The sequence below is a fragment of the Bombina bombina genome, chromosome 2, assembly GCF_027579735.1.
Source record: "Bombina bombina isolate aBomBom1 chromosome 2, aBomBom1.pri, whole genome shotgun sequence".
NCBI lineage: Eukaryota > Metazoa > Chordata > Amphibia > Anura > Bombinatoridae > Bombina > Bombina bombina.
This window is the reverse complement of record NC_069500.1, coordinates 804,406,707-804,423,215: the sequence shown is the minus strand read 5'-3', so window position 1 is coordinate 804,423,215 and position 16,509 is coordinate 804,406,707. Positions and strand designations below refer to the sequence as shown.

The following is a 16,509-nucleotide window of genomic DNA, read 5'->3' as shown; positions in this document are numbered from 1 at the left end:
TCCTTTCAGCGCAGGCTGTTTGCTAAGCTAAATTGCACTATTGCTGGCCTTTTCTTCTGAGGTTTTCTGCTGAGACCTGAGGTGGAAGAAAGAGAATGTGAGACTCCCTGTGAAAGACTGTTATAAAGTACAAGGACACCTGTAAGGAGAACATATATTATAGAATTTAGTCACTTTTGGTCTTACTCATATAGACTAAAACACATAGACATCTATCTTATTCAATATCTAATTTCAGCAGTAGAATAGAAGATACAACAAGGCATAGAACATGAACAATAGGCTACATAATTAAACAGGCCAGAAAAATGCTATATATGTATAGTCAGTCGTAGGCCAATTAAGCTGAATGGAGGACAACCATATTACTGACACACTTGGAACTATATTGGGCAGAGATAAGTTGTCACTGATAAAACTATTTTTAAACCCTTAAGAACACAGCTTCAGTTTGTTCAATGGTTCCATAACGGAATAATTCCATAATTGGTCATCAAGGGGTTAAGTTAAATACTATTGCCACCTTTAGTGAGTGAATTTGTGGACCATTGTTGAAACAGGGAAAGACAACATAATACTGCATATAAATGTATGGGTTAACAAAGGGACCCCTAGTAGTAAGCCTACATCAAGCTTTTTAGCATCTATATAGAGCAAGCTAAACCAAACATTAGAGTTGGCATTGACTTTTATATAAACATATTATCATTAGTGAAAACATAAGAATCTGCATTTATACAGTATAAAACGACAGCGGTATTATATTTGCCAGCAGAGTCCACTCTTGCAAGAGGAGGTGATGTATCAAAATATTTTAAAAGTGCAATCCAGGGCACTAGAAGTTTGTTCTGAAGAACAAAATAGTGTGACTAATTAAATGGTATATCAGACAGAAGGATTGTCATTAAAAAAATGGAGATTAAACTAAAACAGGGCACCCATTCAAGGTACAAACATCTCAGTTACAGTTAACCAATGCCAGATCTGAAGATTAGTATAGCTGCAGTTCAGGTTGAGGAACTTATATCTTCCATGTAGTTTTAATGAGTAAAGTAAAGGGATTCCTCTAAGTATTGTCCACCTCTGAGTCACCTCCAAAACTTCAACTGCTCAGACCTCTGTAGTACAGTCAGATAAGGGAAAGCAGATCTCTCCAGCAGACTAATGGATAGCATACAAATGTTTCATTGTGAAGTTACTGCATGTGGCACCAGCCCTTCATCAAACCTAGTGTCATCTATGAGCTCCATGCCACCATCAGAACTAACGTGCGTAAATGCTGAGTAGGCGTTCTCAACATTTGCCCGAACGCTGTTATGCTCCTCAAGCAACATCAAAGCAGGAACAAGACAATTCCATTAGACCAACTGGGCTCTACTCTAGCACATCATCTGTTTGTCCTAAGTTGTCTTCCATATCTATAAAAAAAAGGTAAGGCATAGCCTTATGTCTTTCAATAGAGCTAGACTCCCACTTTCCACAAAAGGTCCATTAGCAGATTTTCCAGAAGGCTATCTTTTTCCCAGCTCACAGGGGACTCAAGGACGGTTGAGATTTCAAGTCCTTCAGAAAGATGATCCCTGAAAGTCGATAAAAGTACCTTGAGCATTACTTCAGCTGCAGTAGCCATACTAAGCAGAGAGCTTCCACCCAATATAGAGTGTGTATAGTTATGTTAGTAGTCCCATACACTGCACACTACTTAGCTGCATGCATTTAGAGTGCCATTTTATAGGAACAGTAGTGGGGTTTCTTAAGTAGGGAAAGACCCCAAAATAAAACATCCAGCACTGAGGGCTGGCAAGTCACGACACAGTCCAAAACCAATATATTTTGGACAGGATGCCTTCAGCTCAATATTCCTATTAGTGTATGCAAAATATTGTAGAATCTTCTGCTTGATTCTGAATAAATTAGAAAACTCCATCAAGATAGCCGCAACCCAGAAGTCTCCCCTTGTTATATAATTTTATTTTTGAAGAAATTCCTTTTATTTACAATGTGCGGTTTAACCATAAAAATAGGTTAAATACACAGTTAAAGCTGTTCTCCTGTGTCACTTCAGATGAGGATACATCTGGTAATTGAATAGGAAGCAAGAATTACATGTGTACACTCCAATCATAGCCATATCCTCTTCAGGAGGAAAATGGAAGGTTCCATAAGTGTAACTATGACTACATATTTAGGGGCATATTTATTAAGCTCCGCTGCTCCATAACCTGTCCGCCTGCTCTGAGGACGTGGACAGAAATCACCAGAAATCAACCCTATCGAATACGATCGGGTTGATTGACAGCCCTCCTAGCGGCCAATTTGGCCGCAAATCTGCAGGGGGCTGCATTGCACCAGCAGTTCACAAGAACTGCTGGTGCAATGATAAATGCCTAGAGCGTATGCTGTTGGTATTTATTTATGTGCAGCGGACATGATCGCAATATCGGATCATGTACACTCGCAGCATCATAAATAGGCCCCTTAACCTCTTCGAATAAGTTAAACACAAAGTAAAAGAAGGTACAAAATTGAGCAGTTTATTTTTGCTCTAGAACGTCTCTTTAAGAACAGCTTTTTTATCGTGTTCCGTTGTGACAACACATGGCGAGAGTATAATTAATGCCATTTGGGTAAAGCATGTTCCCCACTAACTCAAAGTAGATCATCTTACCTCAGGCACTTTATCAACCCACCTCCTGCACTATATATGCTCATATTACATTTATATGCAATGTAAAGGGACAGTAAGCACAACATTTAATTCCCAGCAAAATGTTAAATTAAAAACAGGAGAAAGGAGATATGATTTACAACATTAAAGCATTCTCAAGGGGTGTGTACTAGGGATGGGCGAATGTGTAAATTTCCAAATTCGAATGTTAGAACGAATGTTATTACCCAAATTCGAATTACAAATCCGAATGATGATACGAACGAATATTCTTAAAAATTCTATAACCGAATGCTATTTACAGTTTTCAAATGTCACTTTCGAATTCAAATGTTTATAATTATATCGAATGTCCACATTAAAATTTTCGAATTTAACATTCTATTTAACAAATACTAATCAGAAGTTCAGTAGTTCATGTGGTAGGGAATCTAGTAAATTGATACATAATAGATACAAATATATCAATTAGAATGTTTCTATTTCGATCGAATATTGCATAATTCGAATATTACATTTAAAATAAGCATTAGAAATACTATTACAAACATATAAATTCGAATTTGAATATTGCATAATTCGAATATTACATTTAAAGAAAGCATTAGAAATACTATTACAAATATATAAATTCGAATTTTTCTAAACAAATATTTTCGTAAAATTCGAAACCGAACATTCGAAAATCGAATGTTAGAATGTTATGTAAATATTCTAAATTCGATTAGAACGAATGAATGTGCTAAAATTCGTTTCATGTTGCAAAACATTCGCCCATCCCTAGTGTGTACCTGGTCTGTAAAAAAAAAAAAAAAAATACAAGGTTTTCTAACAAAATGTCAGTTTTAAATGCTTTTAAAACGGGAATTTTATTTGCAGATCTTTTGAAATTCAGTAATTTAATTTCTGATTAACTAGAGCTGATACTTATATAAATGGCATTAACAGCTCCTCTCTGTACTGTAAGTTTTGCATAGGCCCAGGCCAGTCTGCTTTCTGCTGCCAATAGGCTGTCTATAAAGTGCCTTTTATGGTGGATGTATCTTCCCTAATGAGTGTTACTTGTCTTCCTGGGCTATGTCTTTAACATCATGTGATTACCTCTCAAATGTTAGTTGGGCAAAGGACTGAAGAACTATCTAGTAAAATGATCTAACTACATTTATAAGCATTACCACTCCTGCCTAATACAATCTATGTCAGCACTCTTTAAAGGGACAGTCAAGTCCAAAAAAACCTTTCATTTTCAAATAGGGCATGCAATTTTAAACAAATTTCCAATTTACTTTTATCAACAATTTTGCTCTGTTCTCTTGGTATTCTAGTTGAAAGCAAACCTAGGGAGGCACATATGATAATTTCTAAGCCCTTGAAGGCCGCCTCTATTTTATTTACTTTTCACAGCAGGGGAGAGCAAGCTCATGTAGGCCATATAGATAGCATTGTGATCACGCCCGTGGCTAGTGGCAGACACTGCACTAATTGGCTAAAATGCAACTATATGCAAAATAACTAAAAGTCATGTGATTAGGGGCGGTCAGAAGATGCTTAGATACAAGTTAGTCACAGAAGTAAAAAGTGTATTAATATAACTGTGTTGGTTTTGCAAAAAAAATGGAGAATGGGTAATAAAGGGATTATCTATCTTTTTAAACAACAAAAATTCTGGTGTTGACTGTCCCTTTAATATATAAAACACAATACATTTTATTATACAAAGATAATTCAAAGAAGTCTCTTTGTTACACCACTATAAAATTTACCTGCTAACCCCATTCTGTACTTGATTAAGAATGAAAACAATATAAATAACTTGTCTCTCACATTCAGCTACTTATTGTAACAATCTTATATGAGCCACATAAAGCTTAAGCAAGCTGTTATAAAACTATACAGAGTATATTCCGCTATATATTGCCAAAGTGGACTAGTAACTGATACACAGCGTCCAGATTAAAAGCTTTGCTACAGTTAGTGCACATTGTTAGACCACACACAGATGCATCATCCTTCCGGTACTCAACCCGCGGCTTTCGACGCACTCTAGGTTAAACCGGACTTGATGTATAAAGTTATCAGGACGTGCAATGTCAGACTAATTGTAGTGCTTACGTGACTCTGAGTTAGAAGCGGCTTTCATTCTCCTTCCTGGGGCTCCCTTTCACGGGAGCTCGTATACAAACGAGTAACTTTGTTTAATCTGTTAAGCCCTCCTCCTCCTCCTCTGACGTCACTAGGCAAATTTTAAAGGCTCTGATGTTATACAAGTCCCCAAAAGTGGAAAGTATAAGCCAGTCTGACTTGTATAACATCAGAGCCTTTAAAATTTGCCCAGTGATGTCAGAGGAGGAGGAGGAGGGCTTAACAGATTAACCTTTTAACGCCGTTATGCCGTTCCATTCCGTCATAATTACACTGGGCTTTAGAGCCGTTATGACGGAATAGAACGGCATAACGGTTTTCAGCTCCTGTGCCCCCTCCGTTATTTTGTTTGTTGTGGATCCGGTTGGGGGATGTGCCTAGCACCTCTGGCACTCCCCCAGGATCCAATCAGCATGGAGGGGGTGTATCGATTGTCCCCTGTAACACTGTAGCAGCCAATGAGTGGAATCATTGGCTGTTACAAGTGTATCCGCTTCCTCTCTGCTCTCAGTGCGATCTGAGAGAGAGAGGAAGACAGTTTAGTGTTGGTGTGTGCTGCAGAAAGCTAGAGAGGGAGAAAAAATATAGTTACAAACAATATATATATTTTTTTTGCTGCTGATCACAGAGCTGCTACTGTGATCAGCCTAATATAACTTGCTTAGCCTGTTAGGGCTTTGATCAGTGTTGATCAAAAGCGTTGGGGGTTTATTTGTGGGGGTTACAAATATATATATATATATATTGTTTTTGCTGCTGATCACTGAGCTGCTACTGTGATCAGCCTAATATCACAGTGATCAGCCTGTCAGGGCTTTGATCAGTGCCCAAAAGTTTATTTGTGGGGATCTTTAGTTATTATTAACCCCTTCCCTGCTGTTCCCAATCACTACCCTTCCCAGTTCCTTTTTTTTTTTAGTTTATAAAAAAAAAAAAAAAAAAAAAAATATATATAAAGAAAAAATCATAATTTAAAAAAAAAAAAAAAAAAAGGGAATAGGGTGGGTGGGAATAGGTGGGTGGTAATTGGGAGGTGGTAATTGGGGTGGTTTAGTGGGATTTTGGGGAAGGTGAAGTGGTAATTGGTGGTGGTGAAGTGGTACTTTGTACTGAAAAAAATCCCTTATGGCACGCTATTCAGCAGAAGAGGCTTATGCCATTCTTGCCGCAGATTCAGGGAGTGAAACCCTCTCTGCTCTGTCTGACAGCGCAACCCTTACGGCATCAGATATAGAGCCCCTGAGTGATACATCTGATGCTGGTGCTCCCTGCCCGCCACCTAAAAGGAGGCGTCGCACAAATGACCAAAATTGGATACCCCCAAATTTCACTGCCCCAGAAATGCTAGAATTTACTGAGACTCCTGGCATAACAAGTGATGTTCCAGTATGTGAGCCAATAAACTATATGTCACTGATTCTGACAGATGCTATGTTTGAGCATATAGTTGCTCAAACAAATTTATATGCCAGCCAGTATCTGTCCAAAAATCCCCAATCTCTGTATGTCAGAAAAAATACCTGGCATCCCACTGACATACCAGAGATTAAAAAGTTTTGGGCCCTGACATTAATAATGGGGATTGTGAAGAAACCCAGCATTCGTTCATACTGGAGCCAGAACCCCATCCTGGCTACCCCTCTTTTTCCAGGGGTTATGAAGAGGGACAGATATGAACAATTGCTGCGGTTTCTCCATTTTAATGATAATACCAAGTGCCCCCCCAAAAATGACCCCCTGCATGACAGGTTATATAAACTAAGGCCCCTGATAAGCCACCTGTCCCAAAAATTTAAAGAAGTTTACATACCTGAGCAGGACATTTGCATTGATGAGTCCCTCATGAAATTTAAGGGGAGATTGCTTTTCAAGCAATATATACCATCCAAGAGGTCCCGCTATGGGGTAAAATTTTATAAGCTCTGTGAATGCAGTACTGGGTATACCTGGGCATTTCGCATCTACCAGGGAAAGGATAGCCACTTGGATCCACCTGGCTGCCCAGATTCAGTTGGCACAAGTGGGAAAATTGTGTGGGATCTCCTACTACCCCTGCTAAATAAAGGGTACCATTTGTGGCTCGATAATTTTTACACCAGCACAGAGCTATTAAAATTTTTGTTTTATTTTGAAACCGTGGCCTGTGGCACAACAAGAAAAAATCGCAAAGGTTTCCCCCAGAAGCTGACATATGGAAAAAAAAGTAGGGGCACAACGTCAGCTTTACGCCACAATGAGCTACTGGCCCTTCGGTACACTGATAAAAAAGATGTGTACATGCTCTCCACAATGCACGATGAAGCTACAGTGCCAGTGTCTGTGAAGGGAAGATCTGCACAGATCCGAAAGCCAAAGTGCATTGTGGAGTACAACAAAAACATGGGGGGGGTAGATTTAGCTGACCGGTGCCTGCAGCCATATCTAATTCAAAGAAAAACTAGAACTTGGTACAAAAAAGTAGCCTTTTATATTATGCAGATCGCAGTATATAATGCATATGTGCTGTACAAAAAAACAGGCACAGGGAAAACTTATACTTTTTTGGAATTTGTGTTAAATGTAACATCTGATATTTTGTTTAACCAGACCCCTAATCCTCCCACTGTTCAATCTGAAAATGTTGAGCGACTCTGTGGCAGGCATTTTCCCACTAGGATCCCCCCCACTGCCTGCAAATTAACACCCCAGAAAAGATGCAGAGTCTGCTATAAAAAAGGAGGGAGGAGGGATTCTAGTTACCATTGCCCTGACTGCCCCTCTCAACCTGGCCTCTGTATCACTGATTGCTTTCGAATATATCACACAGAGTTAAACTTTTAATTTGAAAGCAATCTGTATGTGTTCCTAATTTATTTTATTTTATTATTCTGTATTCCTAACTTCATAAATCCCCTGACCTTGTCCTGTCCCTTTATATGTTAAGCCCATCCACTCTAAGGCCATTATAAGTTATACAAAACAACTAAAATACTCCTTTTAGAATATCCTGAGTTATCTACTTTTGCAAATGGTATGTCATGAGGGGGGTAATTTTCATTCCTGGGCTGCCATACTGTCTCAAAGGCAACATAGGGCCAGAAAATCAATGTGCCAAATTTCTATGCAGACCCTATATTGGGCCCTGTAACTTCCTAAAACCACATAAAACCTGTGCATAGGGGGTATTGTTGCACTCATGGGAGATCACTGAACACAGATATGGGTGTATTATAGCAGTAAAAAATATAATGATGTTGATCTAAATAGAAAACATGCAAAGTCTGTGTGAAAAAAGCAAATAAAAAAATATGACCACTAAATTTGACCAGGTTTTGTGACTAAGTGGCTACAAAAAAAGACTAAACATAGTCCTTTTTTAATACCCTGGGTTGTCTACTTTTGCAAATGGTATGCCATGGTGGGGTAATTTTCATTCCTGCGCTGCCATACTGTCTCAAAGGCAACAAAGGTCCATAAAATCAATATGCCCAATTTCCATGCAAATTGGCAGACCCTATATTGGGCACTGTAACTTCCTAAAACCACATAAAACCTGTACATAGGGGGTATTGTTGTACTCATGGGACATCGCTGAACACAAAGATGGGTGTATTATAGCAGTAAAACATAAAAGGATGATATAAACAGCAAAAAGGCAGTGTTTTTGTGATAAACTAAAACTGAAATATGAACATTACCTTTGGCCAGATGTTGTGACTAAGTGGCTACAAACAAAGACTAAACATAGTCCTTTTTCAATACCCTGGGTTGTCTACTTTTATAAATGGTATGCCACGATGGGGTAATTTTCATTCCTGGGCTGCTATAATGTCTCAAAGAGGACAAAGGCCCATAAAATGAATGTGCCAATTTTCTATGTAAATGGGCAGATCCCATATTTGGCCCTGTAACATCTGTAAACCCCATAAAACCTGTACATGGGGGGTACTGTTTTACTCTTAGGACATTGACAAACACAAATATGTGTGTTTTATATCAGCAAAACATAAAAGGTTGATGACAGAAACAGCCAAAGGGCAGTGTTTGTGCAAAAAACGCATACAAAAAAAAAGGAGCACTACATTTGGCCAGGTGTTGTGACTAAGGGGCTTCACAAAAATATGTGACATGGGCCTTTTGAAATACCCTAGGGTGTCTTCTTTTGAAAATGGTATGCCATGATGGGGTAATTTTCATTCCTGGGCTGCTATAATGTCTCAAAGAGGACATAGGCACAGAAAATTAAGGTGCCAAATTTCCATGCATAAAAACTGAAATGGGCAGACCCCATATTTGGCCCTGTAACTTCTGTAAACCCCATAAAACCTGTACATGGGGGGTACTGTTTTACTCGTAGGACCTTGACAAACACTAATATGTGTGTTTTATAGCAGCAAAACATAAAAGGTTGATGACAGAGACAGCCAAAGTGCAGTGTTTGTGCAAAAAACGCATGCAAAAAAAATCACCATTACATTTGGCCAGGTGTTGTGACTAAGGGGCTTCACAAAAATATGTGACATGGGCCTTTTGAAATACCCTAGGGTGTCTTCTTTTGAAAATGGTATGCCATGATGGGGTAATTTTCATTCCTGGGCTGCTATAACGTCTTAAAGAGGACATAGGCACAGAAAATTAAGGTGCCAAATTTCCATGCATAAAAACTGAAATGGGCAGACCCCATATTTGGCCCTGTAACTTCTGTAAACCCCATAAAACCTGTACATGGGGGGTACTGTTTTACTCGTAGGACCTTGACAAACACTAATATGTGTGTTTTATAGCTGCAAAACATAAAAGGTTGATGACAGAGACAGCCAAAGTGCAGTGTTTGTGCAAAAAACGCATGCAAAAAAAATCACCATTACATTTGGCCAGGTGTTGTGACTAAGGGGCTTCACAAAAATATGTGACATGGGCCTTTTGAAATACCCTAGGGTGTCTTCTTTTGAAAATGGTATGCCATGATGGGGTAATTTTCATTCCTGGGCTGCTATAACGTCTTAAAGAGGACATAGGCACAGAAAATTAAGGTGCCAAATTTCCATGCATAAAAACTGAAATGGGCAGACCCCATATTTGGCCCTGTAACTTCTGTAAACCCCATAAAACCTGTACATGGGGGGTACTGTTTTACTCGTAGGACCTTGACAAACACTAATATGTGTGTTTTATAGCAGCAAAACATAAAAGGTTGATGACAGAGACAGCCAAAGTGCAGTGTTTGTGCAAAAAACGCATGCAAAAAAAATCACCATTACATTTGGCCAGGTGTTGTGACTAAGGGGCTTCACAAAAATATGTGACATGGGCCTTTTGAAATACCCTAGGGTGTCTTCTTTTGAAAATGGTATGCCATGATGGGGTAATTTTCATTCCTGGGCTGCTATAATGTCTCAAAGAGGACATAGGCACAGAAAATTAAGGTGCCAAATTTCCATGCATAAAAACTGAAATGGGCAGACCCCATATTTGGCCCTGTAACTTCTGTAAACCCCATAAAACCTGTACATGGGGGGTACTGTTTTACTCGTAGGACCTTGACAAACACTAATATGTGTGTTTTATAGCAGCAAAACATAAAAGGTTGATGACAGAGACAGCCAAAGTGCAGTGTTTGTGCAAAAAACGCATGCAAAAAAAATCACCATTACATTTGGCCAGGTGTTGTGACTAAGGGGCTTCACAAAAATATGTGACATGGGCCTTTTGAAATACCCTAGGGTGTCTTCTTTTGAAAATGGTATGCCATGATGGGGTAATTTTCATTCCTGGGCTGCTATAACGTCTTAAAGAGGACATAGGCACAGAAAATTAAGGTGCCAAATTTCCATGCATAAAAACTGAAATGGGCAGACCCCATATTTGGCCCTGTAACTTCTGTAAACCCCATAAAACCTGTACATGGGGGGTACTGTTTTACTCGTAGGACCTTGACAAACACTAATATGTGTGTTTTATAGCAGCAAAACATAAAAGGTTGATGACAGAGACAGCCAAAGTGCAGTGTTTGTGCAAAAAACGCATGCAAAAAAAATCACCATTACATTTGGCCAGGTGTTGTGACTAAGGGGCTTCACAAAAATATGTGACATGGGCCTTTTGGAATACCCTAGGGTGTCTTCTTTTGAAAATGGTATGCCATGATGGGGTAATTTTCATTCCTGGGCTGCTATAATGTCTCAAAGAGGACATAGGCACAGAAAATTAAGGTGCCAAATTTCCATGCATAAAGACTGAAATGGGCAGACCCCATATTTGGCCCAGTAACTCCTGTAAACCCCGTGAAACCTGTACATGGGGGGTACTGTTGTACTCGTAGGACATTGACAAACACAAATATGTGTGTTTTATAGCAGTAAAACATAAAAGCTTGATGACAGAAACAGCCAAAGTGCAGTGTTTGTGTAAAAAACGCATACAACAAAAATGACCACTACATTTGGCCAGGTGTTGTGACTAAGGGGCTTCACAAAAAGACGTGACATGGCCCTTTTGGAATACCCTAGGGTGTCTACTTTTGTAAATGGTATGCCATGATGGGGTCATTTTCATTCCTGGGCTGCTATAATGTATGAAAGGCAACTTAAGCCCAGAAAATGAATGTGCCAGATTTCTATGTAAATGGGTAGGCCGTATGTTGGGCCTTGTAAATTCCAGAAAACTCAGAAAACCTGTACATGGGGGGTATCGTTATACTCATGGGACATCGCTTAACACAAGTATGGGTGTTTTATTGCAGTAACATATATCAGGATGATGATATTCACAATAAAATCATTTGGAAAGCTTCAAATTTCTTAATTTCTCACACTTACTTTGATTTTTTTTATATAAAATTATAGTTGAGAAATAAATCTTTTATGCCAAAAGAAAGCCCTATCTGTCCTCTAAAAAACAATATATAATTAGTGTGGGTGCACTTAATGTGAAAGGGGTAAATTATGGTTGAAAAGACATATAGCTGAAATTCAAGGTTTCGTTTACGTTCAGAACTTGAACAATTGCCTATGTCATGAAAGGGTTAAACAAAGTTACTCGTTTGTATACGAGCTCCCGTGAAAGGGAGCCCCAGGAAGGAGAATGAAAGCCGCTCCTAACTCTGAGTCACGTAAGCACTACAATTAGTCTGACTTTGCACGTCCTGATAACTTTACATCAAGTCCGGTTTAACCTAGAGTGCGGCAAAAGCCGCGGGTTGAGTACAGGAAGGATGATGCATCTGTGTGTGGTCTAACAATGTGCACTGACTGTAGCAAAGCTTTTAATCTGGATGCTGTGTATCAGTTACTAGTCCACTTTGGCAATATATAGCGGAATATACTCTGTATTATATAGTTTTAGAACAGCTTGCTTAAAGGGACAGTCAACACCAGAATTTTTGTTGTTTAAAAAGAAAGATAATCCCTTTATTACCCATTCCCCAGTTTTGCATAACCAACACAGTTATAATAATACACGTTTTATCTCTGTAATAACCTTTTATCTAAGCTTCTGCTGACTGCCCCCTTATTTCAGTTCTTTTGACAGACTTGCATTTTTGCCAATCGGTGCTTACTCCTAGGTCACTTCACATGTATGAGCTCAATGTTACCTATATGAAACACATGAACAAATGCCCTCTAGTGGTAAAAAATGCATTCAGATTAGAGGCAGTCTTCAAGTTCTAAGAAATTAGCATATGAACCTCCTAGGTTTAGCTTTCAACTAAGAATACCAAGAGAACAAAGCAAAATTGGTGATAAAAGTAAATTGTGAAGTTGTTTAAAATGACATGCCCTATTTAAATCATGAAAGTTTTTTTGGGACTTGACTGTCCCTTTAAGCTTTATGTGGCTCATATAAGATTGTTACAATAAGTAGCTGAATGTGAGAGACAAGTTATTTATATTGTTTTCATTCTTAACCATGTACAGAATGGGGTTCGCAGGTAACTTTATATAGTGGTGTAACAAAGAGACTTCTTTGAATTATCTTTGTATAATAAAATTTATTGTGTTTTATATATTAAAGGGACAGTCAACACCAGAATTTTTGTTGTTTAAAAAGATAGATAATCCCTTTATTACCCATTCTCCATTTTTTTGCAAAACCAACACTGTTATATTAATACACTTTTTACTTCTGTGACTATAGAAGAGTGCTGAATTCCCTTTCTTTATTAAGGAGGAAGTAATGATCCTCCTTATAGTCTTCTGATTAAATTGTCTTAATTTTCATATTAAGGGTTTGAACCATTTCCTTTTAACAAAGGTCCCAAATAAAGACATTTTCCAGGTTACAAAATCCTGGTAGGGGATATTGCATTTTCTCCCTCACTTTAAATTATATATATATATATATATATATATATATATATATATATATATATATATATACACACAAAAATCAAAAAATAGTGTCAGCACTGTTTTTGTAAAAAACATCCTTTCTTTATTTAAGCAACATAAGGATAAAAACAGCAATGTTTCGAGTCATGTAGACCCTTAGTCATGCTATAGATTATGGCAAATCACCTCCTTTTATATCACCTGTATGCAAATTACCTTTGATTAACCATGTTGGTTCTCATACCTGGGAAATTGGTGATACCCCCTGCTGGTCAGGTTCCATGGACAACTTTTTTACAATGCTTTTTTTCTTTTCACATCAACTATCATAGTATATACATTATTTTGATGTCCTATTAGAGAATAAATAACCATAAGATTACACCAATGAATAATACACTTATACAAAAACATTATAAAAACATTATAAAAACAAATGGAGATCGTAATCTTTGTTTAAACCACTCGATGCCAGTGTCATCACATTTTTTGTCAGTAGGACATTCTGTTAGCCAATTGAGATTTCAGGTGATAGACCACATTCCCAAACAAAGGAGAGGTGGTAACAGAGAGTTATTACTTAAGAAAAGGGAAGTATGGTGGTGGATACAACACCTTAAAACTCTATATCCGAGTGGTTTAAACAAAGATTACAATCTCCATTTGTTTTTATGATATTTTTGTATAAGTGTATTATTCATTGGTGTAATCTTATGGTTATTTATTCTCTAATAGGACATCAAAATAATGTATATACTATGATAGTTGATGTGAAAAGAAAAAAGCATTGTAAAAAAGTTGTCCATGGAACCTAACCAGCAAGGGGGTATCACCAATTTCCTAGGTATGAGAACCAACATGGTTAATCAAAGGTAATTTGCATACAGGTGATATAAAAGGAGGTGATTTACCATAATCTATAGCATGACTAAGGGTCTACATGACTCGAAACATTGCTGTTTTTATCCTTATGTTGCTTATATAAAGAAAGGATGTTTTTTACAAAAACAGTGCTGACGCTATTTTTTTATTTTTGTGCATTTATATATGAGAGGTTGGCAGGCCTCTACAGCGTGCGTGCACTTTGAAAGCTTTGCTTAAAGAAAAAAGTTAAACGTTTCTTACACCTGGAAGTGTAACAGCAAAGGTGCTGGACTTACCTTGTTTGATTGATATATATACATATTATATATACATCATTTTTGATGGGTGTGCTATTTTCTTAGTCCTTTTATACTCAGGCTGGGATTTCATGGGCATTTATAGTCACACTGATTTTATTTTTTGGCACATACAGGATTACATTTGAGTTTCTGCATTTGCAGCTATGAAACCTAATTCATTTATAACTTCTGGGACAGTCACTTGTCTCTCTATTTTGCTTGGCAACCATTACACAGCAGATCAGTACTGGTGCTCAGGAATGGGAGAATGTTTTGCAACATTCGAAAAATTAAACAAATTTAACACATTCGTTTATTTGTTTTAAAATTCGAATGTTTGTACAACATTCTAACAATTGTTTATGTAATAGTATTTCTAATGCTCTTTAAAATCTAATATTTGAATGATGCAATATTTAAATAGAAAAATGTAATTGATATATTTGTATCTATTATGTATCATTTTACTACATTCCCTACCACATGAACTATTAAACTTTTGAATAGTATTTCTTTAATCTAATGTTACATTCAAAATTTCGAATGTGGATATTCAATTTAATCATAAACATTCAAAAACAAAAGTAACATTAGAAAACTGGAAATAACATTTGTTTAATACATTTTAAGGGGTTTTCGTCATTGACATTCGTCTGTCCAAAATGAATGTCTACAGGACTATTCTTTCGACCAAATGAATTGTACTTTCGACACATTTGCCCATCCCTACTGGTGTCCCCTCATTTTATTATACTCACAGAACTACAAGAACCGACAAGATAAGGATAATTTTTGATTTTCCAGTCACATAATGGCAGAAAACATATGAAACCAGTTCTTGCAAAGCTGAAGTAAAAGGAAGAAGTCAGGGACCAGAACTCCAGAGATAAAGCCCTTTCTTGCCACTATAAGGTTCCCAGAACTTACTGTTTTTAAAGGGGCACTGAAATCAAAACTAAACTTTCATGATTCAGATACAACATGCATTTTTAAATAACTTTCAAATTTACTTCCATTAACAAAATGTGCATAGTCTTTTTATATTTACACTTTTTGAGTCACCAGCTTCTACTCGGCATGTGCAAGAATTCACAGAATATACGTATATGCATTTGTGATTGGCTGATGTGATGGTTGTCACATGATAAAGTGGGTGTGGAAATAGACATAACTTTGAAATTTGTCAGGAAAAAATCTACTCATTTGAAGTTCAGACTGAGAGGTTGATTTATCAAGCTGCGGTGGGCAGGAGCTGTCAATCTCCCCGGTCGGACGAGGATGGGGAGATTGAAATCCACCACCTAAGAGGTGGCGAAAGGTTAAGGAAGCAGTGGTCTGATGACCACTGCTTCATAAATACGGCCTGCAGGTTCTCTTGTGAGAACCTGCAGCTGTAGATAGGCAAAGGGGTTGATAAATCGACCCCTAAGTGCTATTGCATTGTCTTATCATGCATTTGTTCTTTAAATCTACTGTACTTGCTGGTCCTTTAATTGGTTGTCCTATCTTTGATAAAAGAAGAATGGATGAATCATACAATTTTGTAAAGTTTTATCCTATAGATGTTCTACATTTTAACTTACTGTTGATTCTGATTGTTCCTCTGGCTTGAATTCTCTTTGCATATCTCACATGCTGATCTCCAGACCAAACAATGGACCCTTTTGCCGCACATCTAGCTTGCAAATGACTCATTCTATCTAGATCCTTGTCATGTCTCTGCTCTGTATGTCCACCTCCAGTTTCAAGACAACCATCTATACAGCACCAGATCTAACTCAACAAACGACTGCCCCTAAGGAGGATGATACCTTCTTCAGACTATGCATAGGAAGGGGAAGTAAACATTTTAGGGACATTTTGAGGTTGCAGATTCCATATATTTGCCTTTTAATTAGAGCCCACGTGTTGCATGTAATATTCACATATAATACATTCTGCATTTGGTCAATCGTGAGCCTTTCTACATAGAAGTTAGTCAATAAAGTTTCTCAAGTTCAGATGACCAGCTTCTTTATCTGTGGTACTTGTATGGACAAGCTTCATTTAACTTTAATGTTTTTATTGTATTAATGTGGTCATTTCTTTTGAATTCCCATTTTGTGTAGGCTCCTGTCATCTTCTTGTCAACAATGTTACTTTTAGCCTGTGCACAACAGAGACTTCTGTACACTGAAAATGTTTACTGTTTTGTGTTTTTGAAGAACATGAGAAAGGGTGATCTCTG

General features: G+C 37.6%; 1 protein-coding gene across 2 annotated transcripts in view; it reads left to right on the top strand.

Moving 5' to 3' along the window:
- KANK3 (KN motif and ankyrin repeat domains 3) overlaps positions 1–16,509 on the top strand; it is a 188,049-nt gene that overhangs the window by 153,688 nt on the left and 17,852 nt on the right. The gene's annotated exons all lie outside the window — the stretch shown is intronic.